Below are 12,138 nucleotides of genomic sequence, written 5' to 3'. Positions count from 1 at the left end.
GAGGAACCTCGGTTGCAACTCCCATTGATACTGCTCCCTCTTTGATTGAATGATTGTGGACTACAGGGAACTGTGTGTGTGTAGCGTGGCTGTTGGTGGTGTGTGTGTGTGTGTGTGTGTGTGTGTGTGTGTGTGTGTGTGGGGGGGGGGGTTAGAAGAGATATTTGACTATTGACTCATCTTGTTTTTACTTTGGTTTGATTCATTTGATGTCTTTTAAAAAATCCAGAGCATACATTATTATTATCATTCTAGTGGTGGTTGTAGGAAACATCCTGACAGCGTCCTGTGTGTCTCGAGCCTACACGCACTCGCCAGCAGTCACGGACATACAGTTGGCCTACAGGCGGGGATAAAAATAGCACAAACCGTTGCGTCGGGCGCAGCCCTTTTCCCTTCTCAGAGCAGACTTTTCTGGGTAGCTGCCACTCAGTGCCCCCCCTCCCCCTCCCCCTCCCTCCTTCCCCACACCCCCAATACCATCCACCTTAGCGCAACCCATCCCATCTCGTAAAGTCTCGTGAATCTCCACGCGGCATGAGTGCAGATGCACGGTGTGGGGCGCGTGGAGAGGGTCTTACAGTAAATGTGTTGTAGATATTGAAGGGGAGGTGAGAGACAGAGCGTGTTGTAGAGGGGGGAGAGGGGTGGTGGTGGTAGTTTGTGCGCCTTTGCACGGACAAGTGTGCGCTCCCTGTGGGTCTATTCCGCGGATGAGCGAGGTCTGGTGCGTGGGCACGGCCAGTGGATATAAGAGACGGATGGTGGAGGCAGCGGCTCAGTCCTCTGCCGTCGGCTCAGAGCTGCTGTGTTCTGGTCGCTAAAAATTCTCCAAGACCAAAACAGCACCAACGTTTGGTGGAGAGGGGGGGTACTATATGGACAGAGAGAGAGAGAGAGAGAGGAGGAGGGAAGGGGGTGGGGGAGGGGGGTGGAAACCCAGATGCTAGAGCATTAGAGGAGGGTTTCTACCAGGAGATAACCTACTCCAAAGCTACAGTTTCCACGACTCCACACCACAAATATCCACCTGTAAAATCTTCCTATTCTGGCGCTCATTTTTTCCACGGCACATTTCGCCAAGAGCTGATCACAGAGCGGTAGTGTCTTTAATCAGGCTCTACGGGCTGTAAAGTGAGAGACTCTAAACGTGACGTCAATGCCTAGTAACTGACGCAGCCCTTCAACAAAAATGGCTTTTTATTTATTATTTTTTTCTCTTCTTCTCGTCAGCAAAGCCTGATTACTAAATGTGTGTTCCGTCGACTAAAAAGAGAAGAGAAAATCCCTCGGGAAGCGTCGGGTAATCCGCGTTCATCAGTATTTGGAGCTATTTTGCGTTCATGAGTTTGAGCAGCTGAAGTGACACTGGGACGAGAAGCTTCTGAAGAGGGCGACAAGACATCACATATGTCGATGATGTTGGCGGCGACGACGAGTTCCATATTTTTAGTTGTTGAGGGGAAGAAAGTAGTGAGATTTCAGGATGAGAAGGAGGTGGTGGTGCTGTTGAAGGCACAGTGGGTTCCTAAAAAAAAAAAAAAAAAAAATCACTGCAATGATGCAACGGAGGGGAATCGGGGCTCTTGTGCAGAGTTGGAGAGGCAAAATTAATTTACATTACATGCACTTCACGTAACGCTCCTAAGCGATGCCTTTTGAGAGTGTTTTTTTCTCTCCTTCCTCGTACTGTGACCTAAAAATAGCAACATAGTTTTGATCGTGCGCCAGAAATAGACAGACGGGTATCACTTGTATAAAAAGGGAGGCGATCCTGAGCAAACTTGGACGTGCCACTGTAAGCCTATAATAACAAATGGAGGACTTAATCTGTTGCATATCTTTCCAGACTCTTGTTGCGGCTTTGCACTAAAAAATCTCAACCTCTGTCTGTTTGTCTTTCTCCACTTTTAGGACGAGGACGTGTCTGCACCGTGGTAAGTCAGACATTTGCACATGCAACACGTTTAATTCCGTGCTACTTTTGTATCTTTTCAGTAGTGCATGCTCGTGAGTGCCTGTGCTGCTTGTTTTCTTCCCATATTTTGACTCCTCCTCGGTCTCATACACTCAAAAAAAAGGAAAAGAAAAAAAAGATAGAAGAAACACTTGACTCCCGGTCGTAAGCATGGATTTAATTGGCCATGTTTGCGTGTAGAACCGAAGCATAGAGCAACCCTTCCTGCAGAGTAGGAATCACCTCTTTTGGTAAATAAGCAAGTGCAAAAACTCCCTTTGTCTGTTGGCGCTGTTGAGTCTCTATCACATATTTATTTTTTTCCCTCCCATCTCCCTGCTTAACCGCGAAAGCAAGGGAAACCCTTCTCTGATGAGAGCTTAAGGACGCCTTTCCCTCCGTTTTTTTTTTTTTTGCTTTTAAGAGGAGTCGTACTGGCAGAGAAGCGGCGGTGGAGGAGGAAGAGGAGGAGAGGAGGAGGAGAGGAGAGGAGAGGAGAGGAGAGAAGGAGCTGTTGCTGCAGCAGAGACCAGGCGCACCGCATGGGGAACCCCGGGAGCTGTCCAGCAGCAATGGTGCTGAAACCACACCAAGTGGCGGTAGTGGGCTGTTGCTGGCGGTGGTGTGTTTGCTGGTGTGTCTTCTGTGTATGTGTGTTCATGTGCATGTGTGGGGGGGTTGTTCCTGGCAGCCAAAAGCTTTATTTACTCCTGTTTGGAAACCAACAGCATCTATCTACTACTGTGAGTGCTGCTGCCTCTCCAGAAGCGACGGTGGAGGACAAATACTAAAGCACGCCCCTCCTGCCTTTTTCTTTCTTTTTTTTTTTTTAATTCCTAAGGGGAGACATTTGGCTCGAATAGATGTTATAACAGAGCTTTTCCCGCCTGTAGAGTTTGAACTGCCTCTTAGGGTGCAATAGACAGAGAGAGAGAGAGAGAGAGAGAGTCGGGTCGACTTGGATGAGCTCTTCTTCTGCTCACGTCAGTCCCGTCATTTCCTTCCGTGTCTGACCAAGTTATAAAGTAATCAGTCTGATTTCCTTTTACCAATCCACCTCTCTCTCTCTCTCTCTCTCTCTCTCTCTCTCTCTCTCGCCGTGTTAAGAACTGAACAGGATGTGTGTGTAGCAGGTGTCAGGTTCGCAGGGCGCTGAGAAAAATGTTAGAGGGGGAAAAAAGTAGCAAAAATCGTTGAGATATTCAGAGTTCGAGTTCAGCGAGACGCGTCTGACTTTGGAGTGGGGGGGGGGGGTTCAAGAGCTCTCCTCACAATAACTTTGGGTCCTCGCCACCAGAAGGGCGCGCGCAAGAGGCGAAAGGAGCAGCTTCGCTATTGTCGCTTCTACTCCGCGAAAGAGTTTGAAGGAATCACCCTTTTTTCACTCCGAGGGGCCAATCAGAGCTGAGTTAGCGACCCGCGTCTGCAGCCCGACTGGGACACATGGATCCGCGCTCGCGCCCCATAGTCCCAGTCTGAGCACGACTTTGGCCGGTTTGGCCCAGTGATTCCATGCAGACTACGAGGCTAGAAACAAACACACATACATAGGCTACATCGACCACCTGCCTCGGTCAGGCAAAGAAAAAACAAAATCCCGACTGCACTTCACCTGCGATACACAGGCTTGACATTCCTCCACCTCCCCCAAACACCAAAAAATAACAAGTCTGTGATTCTTCGTCGGCCAAACTAGTAAAATACCGCGTCGACGGCGGAGATCTCGCTCAATAATTCAATATCGAGCGTGTCATTTCGGTGGAAACAACACGGATTCCCGAGTCGTGACTGCTAAAGTGAGTAATGTGCGCGTTGGCTGCGTCAGGAGAGGCAGTCACTGTGCAGTGCAGACGGAGGGGGGAGAATCGTGACTGACTGGGTTGCAAATGAAAAGACCACCCAATAAATAAAAAATAAAATAAATACCCACACTGGGAGGGGGGAGAGGGGTGGGGGGGTGCGGGTCTGATGTGGACTTTAGACTGTGGGTTTGCACTAACCATTACCCTGACACCCCCCACCACCCCTCATCACCCCCCCACCCCTCTCTTAATCCCAAATATCTTTCTCCCCAAAGCCTGTGTTTAGTGTGAGCCCTGCTGCTCGCCGGCGCTGGCAGCAGACAACTTGAATGCAGACGAGTTTCATCAGTGATAGTGGGGCGGGGGGGGCGGGGGGCGGTGTGGACGGAGAGAGAGCGAGAGAGAGAGAGAGAGAGTGTGGAAGGGGGCGGAGGAGAAAGGAGGGAGGGAGGGAGGGGGGGGGGGGTCTGTTGGTTCGAAATCAAACCTGGTACGAACAAGCCGGTGGTAACATTGGAGGAGGAAGGGGGGAGGAGAGGGGAGGGGAGGGGGGGTCCGGATCAGATCGTGACCCGGCTTGGTACATATACAGTAAGTTGCAGTTGCAGTTACAGAGGGGGGGGGGGGGGGGGGGGTGTTTACAGATGTTGGCACTGTCTTCTGAAAAACTAACGGAACTGTTGCAGGAAAAATATAAAAGAGGTAAGTTTTTCTTTCTTTTTCTTTCTATTTCATCTGTTTTCCTGCTAAATCTGAACAAAAAAACAAACAAAACAACATATTAAAGATGTTTGAACTCAGAGCGTGTTGTTGTGAGCACGAGTGGTTTGCGGTCGTGATTAACTCTTTAACTCTTGATGTGATGATGCTCAGCTGTGTGTTGTTTTGTTAAGTTGTCCACTGTCGCCTGTCAGCTGTAAAGTGTAGAGGGGGGGGGGGGGGCTGTGGTGGTATAGCGGTGCTCCCACTCCCACTGCCACGCTGCTCTGCTCTAAAACCTTAAACCCCCCTCGCTGCTGTAAGTGACTGAACCATCGCGGAGCGGAGACCCCCGTGTCGTTTTCGCAGTGGTACCCTCCGGTGAACTCTATAGGTGACCATGAGTCGGACTCGGATGCTGCTCGCTGTGTTGTGATGCTGTGGAGAGAGAGGGGGGGGGGGGGGGCTTGTGCGCGCGCTCAGCCACACTTTTGTAGACATGCACTTGTTCTTTCCTTATTGTTATTGTGTCTGTGCTCGCTGTGTTTGCATCTGCCATCATCTGATGTGGTTGTAGCTGACTCGTGTAAAGGAAGGATGAGAGGAGGGCGGGGGGTGGAGGGGTGGAGGGAGGGAGGGGGGGGGGGATTTGTGATGAGGTGAAAACGGCTCATCCTCTCCTCGCTGTCACATATCTTGTTTATTATCATTGTCATCATCATTTTTGGGTTTTTGTTTATCACGATATCAACCATGTAGAGCAACGGGAAGGTTCGCAGCCTCGCGAGACGCTCTGTAAATGCAGGGGGGAGGTGGGGAGGGGGGTAGAAGAAAAATTGCACATCAACAAATATCCGCATCAAAATGCTCATATCCCTATATCAGTGCATATAAGTATATACACTTCTCTGGTATAGATCACAATTTGGTTAGCCCTGTCTATTTTTTTCAAAAAGGGGGGTCCCTATATGAGCGAGACACCGATTGGTTGATGACGAGGTTTGGTTTGCTCCAATAAGATCCCTCCCTGCTCTCTATTTATTGCCAGCAGTTTAGAGCCTTGCTCCCTCCTCACCCAGAGCACTGGAGCGGCTGCAGAGCGCCAGCGCTTCACTACAGGGACACACAGACACAGCGCGGACCGGGGGATGTAACATAGAGAGAAGGAGAGAGGGAGAGAAAGAGGGAGAGAGAGAGAACACACTGGCTACAAAATGCATCGATGCACAGCTCCCACTGATCACACGGGCTCTGCACAATCCGAGCGTTTGGATGAGAAAGAATAGAAAGAAAAGCAAGCAGAGGAAAATATGAGGGAGAGGGAGAGAGAGAGGAGGGGAGGGGGGGCGGGGGGTTGGAGAAAGGAATGGATGAGGGAGGAGAGACGAGAGAGGGGAGATAGAGGAGAATTCAAACTGGAGAAGGAGTGGGGGAATCAAAGCGAAAGGACCTTGGACAGCTCTCAGTTGCAGCAGCAGCCTTGGCATCCGGAGACCCCCCCTCTCTCCCTCTCTCCTTCTCTCTCCTTTTCTCTGTCTCTTTCTCTCCATCCTCCATCCATCCATCCTCTCCTCCTCCTCCTAGCGCGCGCGCGTGTATGTGTGTGTGTTAGTGTGTCTGTGTGTGTGTGTGTGTGTGTGTTTGAGGGACTCGGGTTGCCGATGGCTGGAGATACAATCCACCGCGCCGGGATGGGAGATAAATTCACGGAAGCGAACAGAGAGCGAGACTCCCCGGGTGTCACGGAGTCTCCGTCGGACGGCGGCAGCGGCAGATGATGATGATGATGATGATGATGATGATGATGATAATGTCCTTCACGAATCTTTTTGCGGTCTGGGCTTGCTGTTCATAACTATTAATCTGGGAAGCCCTTACCCCAAAAAGCATTTGCGGAGGGCGCAATCGCCGCGCCGAGAACATCGACATCGGGAAGACGACTCCACTCCACTCCACTCGTGGAATTTTACAATCTTTAATTTTTTAAAGGGCTTGTTCCCCTTTTCTACTCGAATTTTCTTTTTGCCATGTTGTTGTTATCATTTACTCTAGTTATTTCCGTCACCGCCATAGCAGGGGCGTTTTTGTCCTGGTTGTTTTTCAGCCCTTTTTACGTGTGTCATTTTTTTTTTTTTCCTTCTAGTCAACAGTTTTCTTCTTTGTTAGAAATTGTGGCGAGGCTGTGAAGCCACGTCGCAGACAAGTTTTACTCCAACTCTTGCGTGCTTCCTTGTCTAGTAAAAAAAAAGAAAAAAAAGAAAAATCATTTTGGTATTTCTGTCAACAAACATGTCGTCGGACCCAAAACTTTGAGCCATGCAAAGATTAAGTCATCATTTCAGCCAAACACACACACACCCCCAACAACCTCCCCACGCCCCCCCCCCCCCCCGCCCCCCCCCCCCCCCCCCCCCCCCCCCCCCCCCCCCCACCCCCCCCCCCCCCCCCCCCCCCCCCCCCGGTCCCACACCGAACGAGAGACAGTGGCCCCTAGCAGAGCAGAGTGTAAACACGGGGAGACCCTTGCAATGAACAAGTTGCACGTGGGCAAACCAGTGGAGTGTGTGTGTGTGTGTGTGTGTGTGTGTGTGTGTGTGTGTGTGTGTTCGAGGGGTGGGGTGCCACTTTACTTGGACGTCATTGCACCCCTCAACCCGTTCAAAACACACACACACACACACACACACACACACACACACACACACACACACACACACACACACACACGCCCCTGTAAACAAAGTGCATTGGCCTATGTATGCCAGGGATTCCCCAACAAGCCCATCCTAACGTTGGGAGAAGCCCAGATTGGCAGATGGAGAGGGATGAGGAACAGCTGCAATCGCTGCCTCATACACTGACCGAGTAGTGACACCGTATGTGTGTGTGTGTGTGTGTGTGTGTGTGTGTGTGGCCTCCGTGCGAACATCCAAGCACTCTCTCCTTCAACACACACACACATACACACTGGGAACGCACACGTGTCTCCCTCCCAGTTTTGTGAATAGTAGTTAATCCACCTCAAGCATCAACGTCCCCCCATAAAGAGCAGCACACAGAGAACCGGACACGACCACGTCCTCCCTCCCAGCCCGAGCCACCACACTGGAAACAAAATAACACACAAAAAAATGAGCAGGAACAATAATGATCAACCCCAGATTTCTCAGTTTAACGACTCGATCCATAGACTGACAAGTTCTGCAGCGCAGGAAAAACTCTGGGCTGTAGCTATATATATGAATGAAAGAGTGACGTGTGCTCGTAAAGTGATCACACCGACGAAAACAAAAGCCAGACATGAGCCCTGTCAGTGTTAAGAGACAGAGTAAAAAGGGCACAGGAGAGTGCAGTTCAATTTAGACGCGAAAAGAAAAGCCACATGTGACTTTGATACTCACTGTCCTCCGTTGTCCCAACACCGTGGGAACCAGCACAGGCTCATTCATGTCAGAGAGCAGCTGCAGGTACAAGGCCAACCGGAGAGCCAGGTGTAGGAGGAGGGGTCCCACTCATTCATGACATCCAGTGTGAAATAAGCCCCCACCCTCTGTGTGAGTTACAGGCCTGGCGCTTGACAGGAAAATATATTTGTGAGGATAGGGGGGGGGGTAGAGCACGTCAGAGGGCAGAGAGTGACGTAACTGAACTCACCGATAGCGTACAGGGAGAGTTTCCAGAAAAAGTCACCGAGGGAGCTTTAAAAAAGAAGAGGAAGATGAATATACCTTCATTAAAAATAAAAATAAAACCACAGCAGGCGTCTCTGTAATCTGAAGCAGAGACCCGGTCCAAGAGCAAGGCCCCGTCCAGGCTGCTCCCCTCTAAAAGTCATATGAGAACAGGACACGTGCAGTCAGACGAAGTTAATTAACGACAAAAATCACACAGATGACGTCGTTTTCTGACAGCGCGTGACCTCTTGACCCGTGGAGGAACCCGTGCGTTTCTGTGTCAGTGCGTGGCGCGGGAGAGTGGGTCTGTGTTGTTGTGTTTTTGTGGGTGTGTGGATGTGACTGAAGGTAAACTTACCTGTGCCCCCACCCCTGAAAGGTGACGTAATGAAGCGCGTTTTGCTCTGGCTGTGGATTCGTGCCACTCCGGCGCAGAAAACTGAAATCTTTTCTCAAACAGTTCTTGTCTGTGGCTCTGATCACCACCGGCTGCAGGTCGAAAAGTTCCATATACCTCTCCCCAAACCCCCCCTCTTAGGCTACATCACCGTGTCTGTGCCCCCCCCCCCCCCTGTCCGTGTCCAGGCCGCTGACTAGAACTGTACACACGCGTAAATCTCACCGTGCGTCTCTCCTCTTTTTCTGTCTTGCAGGAGAGAACAATGACAACAAAATGAGAACCGGTGCAAAGATGGAGGAGAGGTGACTTGTGTGGCCCCCGTGAACTCACGCTGCTGCTGCTGATGTTGTTGGAGCCCCCATGCAGCTGTGCGCTGGAGACAAAGGGGGGTGGGGGGTGGTAGACCCACGTTTTGGATGTTTTCACCGAGGAGTGGACAGACAGCTGAGGGAGAGACACAGACCGAGCGGCCGGACCCGGTGGCCTTCCTCCCCCCACCACCACCACCACCTCGCCCCCCTCCCCTCTTCCTCATCCCGAGAAAGGTAATTGCAAGGCCCTGAGATGTGTTAGAGGATGAGAATGACGTCAAACCCAAATCACCCTTTAAATTGCATTTTGCGTAAGGCTCTTAATGACTGCTCATCGCATGTGAGCAGGAGTTGTATCTGCGGGCTTGTGCTGCTGCATTTTCTTCTCTTCTCATTTTATGTCAACTCATTGCAGGTTTTTAAATGATCTGGAGATGCCAGACGTTGCTTTTGTCTCCTGTTTTGTCCAATGTTTCTCTTAAACGTAGAGGTTTTACGTCCTGGTGACGCTCAGCAAACAGCAGGCCGCGTGACATACTGTATCTATAGGAAGTTGTGGTGGTGTGTCAGTGAGTGAAGAGTGTTGTCATGTCACTGTTATATTGGTTTTTATAGTTGTGTTGTGACATAAAGGTTAACATCACCCTCGTGGCGTTTTGCGTGTTATAGCCCTTTTCAATCGTGCTGTTGTCCCGGATCATCAACAACATGAACTCATCATTGATCAATACGAACATATATTTTATTATATTTCCTGATCATAATATTGTAGCTGTCACGTCTTAAGCCAGTCTTCTGGTTGGGGTTTTAATCTCTGTTATTGTGTTCAGTGTCAGTGTGAGTGTATGTGATGGCCTGAGTTGCCCAGAGATTATTAAGAATGTATGTTGATGATATGGATGACTGTAACTTGGGCAGTATTTGCTTATTGGCTCCTTTTTACGTCTCTGTCATTAGGAGCTGAAGACTGTTCCCCCATCCCCACCTCCACCCCCCAAATACCTGCTATGTCACCTCTCAGTGTGAGTCATCATATCGTAGACAGTTCAGGCAACACCTCGACGTCACGTTAGATTTACTTGCCCTTGTTATAACGCTGTAGTTACCAGCACGAGCAGAGGGGAAATCATTCAGGCCAAAATGTGTATCTAAGCATTTCTGATAAGGTCCTTCCCTGTTGGTTTACCTATAATTATTATATTCTATTATTATGTTTTATTATTGCACTAATTATCAATTTCCATTGTAAACCCACGAGTGAGATGCAATGTAAATGTAAGTCTCATTGCTCCATATAAGTTATGTTGGGGTCAACAGCCTCATCCTGATCTCTGCTCCAGAGCTGCAGCCTCTAACACAGAATTTTAAAATTTCCAACTCTGATATTTTCACCTACACCTTCACACAATGGAGGTAAATGTTGTTGTGAGCCCTCATTTATCAGGATAATCCACCAAACACACTGTCAACAGTTGTCTCTGGGATTATTTCTTCATTGACAAGTAGTTCCAGTGGAACCTGTTGGCAGTGAGGTCTGTTTATTATCCAGAGAATCACACAGTGACTCTATGTTGCTGGTAATTTCTAAATATATTTTCCCAGTGCTGTTAGCAGCACAAACCAAACTCCCTGTCACTGCTGGTGGCAGACGTCTTAGAGGGGGACGTTAAACACAAGCACAGATCCATGAGAAAATATATGTAATTATAATTTTAGGTGAACTAAGCCTTTAACTGTGCATCAAATAACTAGTCCAGTCGACTTATCACACTTGACATTTTTTGCATCAATCATAAAAAATAGGAAATTTGCTTTTGGAAAAAAATGAAAATGTAATTATCCTGTTTTTGTATGACGTCGCAGCACAAATCTCTGTTGCTCGTGGACTATTTGGTGGTTTGTTGAAATAATTTGCTGTTATTCTGGTGCTTTATATCGCTGTGGTGATTGTTTACTCTCCCTGACTTGTGTCCCCTCATTGAGCAATTTTAATCACGACACGTTGTTGCTTCCTTCTCGTGACTGAGCACAGAGTAGTGACGTTTCTAACACCACGACCAAGTGGGGAATCAAAATGGTCAGCTGTGAAACTGAGGGAATTTTCAGTATGACTTTTATGTCATGTATGATACAATTGAAGCATCTGATGCCATGTTAAAGCTGTGGTATTGTGTGTGTGTTTTAAAACAATATGCTTATTTGGCTGTTTTAAACGCTGCTAATAGACTGACTGACATTAATGCTCTTTCTAATGGATGTACCCATAATCTAATCATAAGGTTCCATAATGACGTAGATGGCTCATGCCATTAGACATACCTGCTATACATCTCTGAATATACTAAATCAAATATTGCTGTAAATGCAATTGCTATAAATGCATTGGTGGGACTTTTTAATTATATTAAATATCATGCAGGTTTATATGAAACAGGGTGTGAAAAGAGGGCGTGTCTATCGTGATCTCACCTCAAAATCAATCAAAGCACGCTACTTACTAACTATCCACTGATGATCTTCTCCTCTAGTTTAATACGAGCAGTCCAAAGCTATATTTAGGGAGATGACGTCATGGTTAAAACTGAGACCAAGGCCCTTTGAAGACACAGACTACAAAAAGTCAGGAGGTGCAGTCAACCACACACACACACACACACACACACACACACACACACATGCACACACAGATAATACATATGCTCTGCAGTGTAACCGAATATACATAAAATAGATAATATTTTAATAATAATTTATCCATGTGTTCTCTATAGAGAGGTGTTTACATGTTGATGAAGCCAAAATTCATGTGCTTGACTTATTCTTGAAATGTATCTTTGAGGGACTTATCCATGACATGTCCAATTTTTTTTACAATTAACACGACCAATATTATCAAAAGGGAATATAAGATATAGATACATACAAACAATGACCATGGAATACTTTCCCTCAATTATTTGTTGATTACTAAGAGGATTTAAAAAAAAAAAAGTTAATTATGGTTTTCTAGCTTTTCCCTCGTGTAGAATAAGTGATACATTGACTTCACACTGAACTCGTCTTTTTTTAAGCCCTGGTTTGTGCCTGTGAGCTGTAATACTACAATCCACCTTCCATTTGGACTTCATTACGTCAGAAACTAGTAAGCTACTATATCTAACAAAGGAAAACATTTGTTTGTTTTCAGGTGCTTGAAAATGTGATTTCAAAGGCTGGTAACAGTCCGTCATCACATAGCATGAAAAGTAGAGCCTACAGCATCCTGTTCCTACAAATAACCCCGCCAAGCTACCTG

At 47.8% G+C, this 12,138-nt stretch overlaps 1 long non-coding RNA gene across 1 annotated transcript; it reads left to right on the top strand.

Annotated features, from left to right (window-relative positions):
• Positions 1-948: 948 nt before the first annotated feature.
• Positions 949-8,893, top strand: LOC146985416 (uncharacterized). The gene is made up of 3 exons (XR_015036062.1): positions 949-1,937; positions 2,382-2,591; positions 8,786-8,893. It is a non-coding gene; the product is annotated as an uncharacterized LOC146985416 (long non-coding RNA).
• Positions 8,894-12,138: the final 3,245 nt, after the last annotated feature.

This window comes from Trachurus japonicus, chromosome 6, assembly GCF_045865225.1.
Source record: "Trachurus japonicus isolate A0001 chromosome 6, Traja_1.0".
NCBI classification, from domain to species: domain Eukaryota; kingdom Metazoa; phylum Chordata; class Actinopteri; order Carangiformes; family Carangidae; genus Trachurus; species Trachurus japonicus.
Note: the sequence above shows the minus strand (reverse complement) of the source record. Positions and strands in the feature narration are given on the sequence as shown.